This window comes from Myotis davidii, unplaced genomic scaffold (genome assembly GCF_000327345.1).
Source record: "Myotis davidii unplaced genomic scaffold, ASM32734v1 scaffold200, whole genome shotgun sequence".
NCBI lineage: Eukaryota > Metazoa > Chordata > Mammalia > Chiroptera > Vespertilionidae > Myotis > Myotis davidii.
In genome coordinates, this window is record NW_006293700.1 from 1,548,154 (window position 1) to 1,556,423 (window position 8,270).

Genomic DNA, 8,270 nt, shown 5'->3' on the forward strand with positions numbered 1-8,270 from the left:
ATTTGTTTTTTGTGACTGGCGTATTTCACTTAGCATAATGTCCTCAAGGTTTACTAGTATCCCTGTTGTAGCATGTGGCAGGGTTTCCTTCCTTTTTAAGGATTCATACCCTTTTATTTTTTGTACCGCCTGTTACTGTACATTAAAGAAAATAGCACAAGCGGGTCTGTTCTGAAGATCCGTTTCCTGACATAGAGGTCCTGTAGTGTTCACAAAGAGAAGAGTGTTGCTTGCTCTGGAGACTGAAATAATATGACCTCATTTCATGTTCATTCACTCATATGACTTGAAGATGTTCTTGGGCGATTGTGAGGGAAATTTCATAGTCTAAAACCCGTATTCTGTGTCCTTAATTACTGAACTTTGCCTGCACAACTGTATCTACAAAAGTATGTTTCCAAGGAATTTCACTAAGAGAGGGAATTTTAACCTCTGTTTTGAAGGCTGAATCGCAGCTTTGTGCTTGGAAGCTGGGATTTCTTTCTATATACCATGTGGAAAACATATTCCCCAAGAGATTAGAACTCAGGAGATTTTGACTTGTTCTTTAAATATGTGCTCAAATGCAGTACATTTCTGTCTATTTTCCCCAAGTGTAGGAGTCACTATTCATTTTATAAAAATTGTTAATAGTTGCTTAAACATGAAGACAATTTTATCTGTATGATTTTAATGTACCACTTGGACAAAAAAAACAACTATTCTTGCAAATGGCTTTGTCATTTTTTTCTCTTTTATTTGTTTTTTTGAGATACCTTGCTCAGCTTCCAGAGAATTTTATATCTGTTTAGTCAACAGAAAAGACAATCTAATTTTAACAATGAAAAAGAAACTACCATTTGCCGAATGTGTGTGCTCTGGGGTAAGACATAGCTCCCAAATTTCAAGGGTATCTGTCCCTAAGAAGAGAACCACCAGCAGATGGAAATCTCCCTACATGGAACCTTGTTCCAGACAAATGGCAAGTACCTAAGTAAATTGATACCTCAATGCAGTCACATGCCAGTTCAGGGAAACCTGATAGCTTTGGCTGGGTAGGGACCCATTTAACATTATCTCTCAGCTATTATCTCATCTCTTCATTCCATCTGACAATTCTCCAATTCAGCGTTTTGTCTAACCATCCTAAAGGTCAAGGATGGCTACTAGGGTGGGTGCTTTGACATGATCCCTGGGTTTGGTATTAGGAGCAGACATTTTTAACAAGCAACTTATGTTGACTGCTCTCCACTGTGTCCTTGATAGGGCTATTTGCTGTACTCACCTGTCATCTCCTGGGCTTGGCTAGCCCATGTTTTGGGATGCTGAACCTTGAATTATAGTAACTTGTGAGAAAACCTTGAGGCAGAATATATATATATTTCCCCCCCCACTTTATTTTTTTCTTTATTGACTAAGTTATTACATATGTGCCCTTATCCCCCCATTCTCCCTCCCCCACACCCCAACTCATGCCCTCACACCCCTGGTGTCTGTGTCCATTGGTTAGGCTTATATGCATGTATATAAGTCCTTTGATCTCTCCTCCTTACCCCCTCCCTTCCCAACCTTCCCTCTGAGGTTTGATGGCCTGATTGATGCTTCTCGAGGCAGAATATATTGCTGATGTTTTATTTAAATAAGAAACATGGAGCTTTCCCCAGGACAAAATAACCCCCTGTAGTTTTAAATTTGGTTGATTGGTTTAGTTGTCTTTGTACCCTCATTTGCCTTCTGTGGACTAGGCCTGGTGGTAGCTTCTATGATACCTCTAGATTCTTTGCTTATAAAATCTACCTGCAAAGTACTAACCTTCCAGAAACTGGTTGAGTTATGGAAACTCTCGAGGCCTATATCTATTTTATTTTTATGCATATTTTAAGATTTATTCTCTTATAGGAAAGTTTCTTTGAACTTACACTTTTTTCATTGAAGTACATACTAGTATATCAAGATAATTTTGGCTACAACAGAAAACCCATCTCTGGTTTAAGTAATAAGAATATTTGTTACTTGCTATAATAGTCTATCCTGAGATAAAGCAATCTTGAGAGTTGGTGAATTCAGTGGATAAACAATGTTACTGGTCACTGAGATTGTTCTGTGTATCCACTTTGTCATTCATAGCTTTGGCGCTATCCTTAGGCTCCTTTTTTGATCAGCATCATCCAGGAGAAAAGACTCACTTCTGTACCCACAACCCCCTGAGAGGCCTGTACATCCTTGAACCAACTATTGGCAAGGGGATAGGGGTTAGAATGCTTGACTAGGAGTACTTAGTTGGGCTGGAATTAAGATTAAGGAGAAATTCACAGTGTTTACTACAGTATCTGTAAAATTCATTTCTTCCTCAAATCTGTTTTTTTTTAAACTTTTTATTTAGTGATTTTAGAGAAAGGAAGGGAGGGAGGGAGGGAGGATGGGAGGAAGAGAAAGGCATCGATTTGTTGCTCCATGTATTTATGAATTCATTGGCTTGCCCTGACCTGGGATCAAATCTTCAACCTTGGTGTATCAGTTCGATGCTGAAACCAATTAATCTTCCCAGCCAGGGCTGTACCTCAATTCTGTTTTTATGTTGATCTATACACGCTTTTAGTCCCTGAGATATTTAAGGGAAAAAATGCAAAAATAATAGTCATTTCTAATGTAAGATTAATAGCGAAATTCCTTTTACGTGAGTAAAAAATTTTTGGTATAAAGTCACAGGGTTTGGGACAGGTCAGTAACTAAAAAATGTGTATCATTTTGATTACCCTTTACAAAAATTACTTCAGGCATTATTTGTACTGTGAAAAGCAGGTATTTATTTTAATAATTTTAAGACATAAGAGAATAACTTGAAATTTTTTAAAGAAAATTTTTTTATTATGAATAATATTCTGTAAGTCTGATGAAATCATAGCACTATCTTGTTTTATTTTCTGGGCCTCAGTTTCTAACTGTGTAAAGGAAGGCCTGGGTGAATTCTCAGATTTTAATAAGGATATAATTAAAAGTAAACATTTCTGCCTGTTTAGGTACTTACTTGGTAAAGAAATGGTTCATCAGCTTTTCATGAACTTTCTGTCTAATGCACATGTCAAAATTTGGTTTATGCTGTGTCATATTCAAACTTATTTAATCATCTATTTGATATTTTTAGAAATAGTTTATTTGGCAAAAATGTCAAACTTACAGAAAATTTTCACCTAGCGACCCCATTCATGTTTCCCCAATTGCCTCATTGATATCCTTTATAGCAGGAGCACCCGGGATCACATCCTGTAGCCAATTGTCATGTCTTCCCAGAGTTTTCCAATCTGGAGCACTTCCTTAGTCTTCCTTTGAGTTTCATATCCTTGAGATATTTTAAGGTCACAGGTCAGTCACTTTGTAGAATGTCCATCAATTTCAGTTTTTCAAATGCTTCCTCATGATCAAGTTATGCAGTTTGGGGCAAAAATATTACAGAAGTGATGATATGTTACCATTGCATTCCAATTGGATGGCAGATGATATTGATTTGGCCCGTTGGTGGTGGTGTAATCTTGATCACTTGATTAACATAATGGCTTCCAGGAGTCTCCACTGTAAAATTGCTTTTTTTCTTTGTAATTATGTAAGTGTTTTGTGTGGAAATACTTTGGAACTAAATACCTGTTCCTCACCACACTTTCACCCACTACTTTCAGCATTCATTGATATATCATATTTGAATTAATTATTTCTTTTTTTTATCCTTTTAAAAAATTTTATTGAATATATTGGGGTGACATTGGTTAATAAAATTATATAGGTTTCAAGTGTACAATTCTATAAGACATCATCTGTATATTGTATTGCGTATTCACCATTTGAAATAAAGTCTCCTTCTGTCACCATTTATTTCACCTTTAACCTCTTCTACCTCTCCCCATCCCCCTTCCCTTTGGCAATCACCATATTGTTGTCTGTGTCTATGAGGTTGTTTTTTTTTTTTTGCTTAACCCCTTCCCCGGCAGAAACGTGTATACTCGTTTTCACAAAATGTTCTTTTTCAGTTGTCGACGAGTATACTAAGAAAATATGGTAAAAAAATATGGTTTATAGGAAGATGAGTTACAAACTGTTTTCATAACCAGCATCAAAAATACTATATAGAACCAAAATAAAAAAATTAGTCTGAAAAAGAAACGTTTTTAACAAAAAAATTGTTGGGGAAGGGGTTAATGCCTTCACCCTTTCTCACCCAGCCCCTCAACTCCCTTCCCCTCTGACAGCTGTTAGTCTGTTCTCTGTATCTCTGAGTCTGTTTCTATTTTGTTTGTTTATTTTAAAATATATTCATTTTATTGATTTCAGAGAGGAAGGGAGAGGGAGAGAGAGATAGAAACATCAATGATGAGAGAGAATCATCGGTCAGCTGCCTCCTGCATGCCCCGCACTGGGGATCAAACCTGCAACATGGGCATGTGCCCTGACCAGGAATTGAACTGTGACCTGGTTCATAGGTTGACACTCAACCACTGAGCCACATAAGCTGGGCTGTTTGTTTATTTTGTTCATTTGATTCTACATACAAGTTAAGTCATATGGTATTTGTCTTTCTCTGATTAACTTATTTCACTTAGCATAATACTCTTCAGGTTTATCCATGCTCTTGCAAAAGGTAAGACTACCTTGTGTTTTATGGCCAAGTAGTATTCCATTGTGTAAATGTATCACAGCTTTTTTATCCACTCATCTACTGATGGACACCTGGGCTGCTTCCAAATCTTGGCTATTGTAAACAACACTGCAGTGAACATAGGGGTGCATATATTCTTTCGAATAAGTATTTCAGGTTTTTAAAAATATATTCCCAGAAATGGAATTGCTGGGTCATAAGGCAGTTCCATTTTTAATTTTTTGAGGAAACTCCATACTGTTTTCCACAGTGGTTGCACCAATATGCATTCCCATCAACAGTGCACTAGGGTTTCTTTTTCACCACATCCTCTCCAGCTCTTGTTTGTTGATTTATTGATGGTAGTCATTCTGGCAGGTGTGAGGTGATATCTCATTGTGGTTTTAGTTTGCATTTCTCTGATTATTAGTGATGTTGAGCATCTTTTCATATGTCTATTGGCCATGTGTATGTCCTTCCTGGAAAAGTGTCTACTCAGACCCTTAATCATTTTTTAATTGGATTGTATGTTCTTGCCTCCTTTGTCAATATTAATTAACCATAAAGGTGTGGGTTGATTTCTGGGCTCTCTATTTTGTTCCATTGATCTCTATGTCTGTGTTAATGCCAGTAACATGCTGTTTTGATTACTATGGCCTTGTACTGTAGTTTGATATCAGGTAGCATGATACCTTCAGCTTTGCTATTCTTTCTCAATTGCTGAGGCATTTGGGGTCTTTTGTGGTTCCATTTACATTTTTGGAAATTTGTGACAATTCCGTGAAATACACCATTTGGATCTTGATAAGGATTGCATTGAATCAATATATTGCTTTGGGTAGTATGGACATTTTAATGGTGTTAATTCTTCCTATCCATGTACATGCTAAATGCTGCCACTTATTTTCTTTTCTTCCTTCAATGTCTTGTAATTTTCCAAGTATAGATTTTTTTACATCCTTGGTTAAATTTGTTCGTAGGTATTACTTTTTTATGCAATTATAGATAGGATTGTTTTCTTATTTTCCCTTTCTTATAGTTTACTAGAGGCCTGGTGCACAAAATTCATGTACTTGGGGGTGGGGGTGTCCCTCAGTCTGGCCTGTGCCCTCTCGCAGTCCAGGACCCCTTGGGGGATGTCCACCTGCTGGTTTAGGCCCGCTCCTCCTAAGCCAGCAGTCGGACATTCCTCTCGCAGTCCAGGACCCCTTGCTCCTTACTGCCTGCCTGCTCACTGCTCCTTACCACTCGGCTCACTGCTCCTTAGTGCTGCCGCGGAAGTGGGAGAGGCTTCCACCACTGCCGCTGCGCTCGCTGGCCATGAGCCTGGCTTCTGGCTGAGTGACGCTCCCCTGTGGGAGCACACTGCCCACCACAGGCAGCTCCTGCATTGAGCATCTGCCCCCTGGTGGTCAGTGTGTATCATAGCAACCAGTCATTCTGGTTGTTCCGCCATAAGGGTCACTTAGAAGTGATGATATGTTACCATTTCATTCCAATTGGATGGCAGATTGATCTTAACAGCAGAATGACCAGAATGACCGCTTGACCAGTCACTATGAGGCACACTGACCACCTCTTGGTTCCTTTCCTGGCCAGCAGGCTCCGATTACCCAGTGGCGAACAGGGAACCGGGGGTGGGTGGTGGGGGATGCGGGTGGCATCAGGCCAAGACCCCTGCCCTGCCAGTTTCCCCCCACACAGAGGGCAACCTGTGGCAGGGGTAGGGCTGGTGAGCAGATGGGAAGGGCCGACCTCTTGGTCCCTTCCCCTGGCCATCAGGCTCTGATCACCCAATGGCAAATGGGGAACCTGGGGTAGGTGGCAGGGGACGAGGGGCAGCTGCGTGCAGCCGGGGAAGATGGCCCTGATTGCAGGTTTGACCTAGGGACCATACCCGCGCACGAATTTTATGTGCTGGGCCTCTAGTAGATTATAAAAATGCACCTGATTTATGGATATTTATTTTGTATCTGCTACTTTACTGAATTCATTTATCAGTTTTAGTAGTTTTTTGGTAGAATCTTTAGGTTTCTCTCTATACAGTATCATGTCATCTGCAAATAATTACAGTTTTACTTCTTTCTTTCCAATTTGGATGCCTTTTATTTCTTCTTGTCTGATTATTGGGGCTAGGACTTTCACTCTGTTGAATAAGAGTGGCGAAAGCAGACATCCATCTTGTTCCTGATCTTAAGGGAAACACTTTTAGTTTTTGCTCGTTAAGTATGGCTGTGGGTTTGTCATATATGGCCTTTATTATGTTGAGGTATGTTCCCTCTATTCCCCTTTGCTGAGAGATTTTATCATGAATATGTGCTGGATTTTATAATTTTGTTTATAGATGTATCAAATTTATTGATTTGTGGATATTATACCAATCTTGCTTCCTTGGAATAAATCCCACTTGATCATGGTGTATGATCTTTTTAATATATTTCTGGATCTGGTTTGCTAATATTTTGTTGAGGATTTTAGCATTTATTAGGAATCTTGGCCTATAATCTTCTTTCTTTGTAGTGTCTTTTCTGATTTTAGAATTAGGATAATACCAGCCTCATAAAATGAGCTTTGGAAATTTTGCCTTCTCTTGAATTTTTTGGAATGTTTGGTAAAATTCACTTGTGAAGCCATCCAGTCCAGGGCTTTTGCTTGTTGTGAGTTTTTTTTTTTTTAATTACTGCTTCAATTTCATTAGTTGTAATGGGTCTATTCAGATTTTCTGATTCTTCCTGATTCAGTTTGGAAGGTTGTATGTTTCTATGAATTTATCCTTTCATCCAGATTGTGCAATTTGATGACATATAGTTGTTTGTAATATTTTCTTACAATCCTTTGTATTTCTTTGATATCAGTTGTTACTTCTCTTTCATTTCTGATTTTACCTACTTGGATCCTCTGTTTTTTTTCTTGATGAATCTTGTTTAAGGTTTGTCAATCTTGTTTATCTCTTCGAAGAACCAGCTCTTGGTTTCATTGATCTTTTGTATTGTTTTTTTTTTTAAAAAAAACAACAACTCTATTTTGTTTATTTCTGCTTTTATCTTTATTATTTTCTTTACTCACTTTGGGCTTTGTTTATTGTTTTATTTTTTGTTTCTTTTTTTTTAAATTAAATCTTTATTGTTCAGATTATTACATTTGTTCCTCTTTTTTCCCCCCATAATTCCCCTTCTCCCAGTTCCTGCCCCACCCTCCGCCCTCACTCCCCACCCAATGTCCTCATCCATAGGTGCAGGAGTTTTGTCCAGTCTCTTCCCGCATCTCCCACACCCCTTTCCCACCCAAGAATAGTCAGTCCATTCCCTTTCTATGACCCTGATTCTATTATAATCACCAGTTCATTCTGTTCATCAGATTATTCATTCACTTGATTCTTAGATTCACTTGTTGATAGATGCATATTTGTTGTTCATAATTTGTATCTTTACCTTTCTCTTCTTCTTCCTCTTCTTAAAGGATACCTCTCAGCATTTCATGTAATACTGGTTTGGTGGTGATGAACTCCTTTAGCTTTTTCTTATCTGTGAAGCTCTTTATCTGACTGTCAGCTGATTTCTCAACCGAAACCATGCAGGCCAGAAAAGAGTGGCAAGAAATATTCAAAGTGATGAATAGCAAGAACCTACAACCAAGATTACTTTATCCAGCAAAGCTATCATTC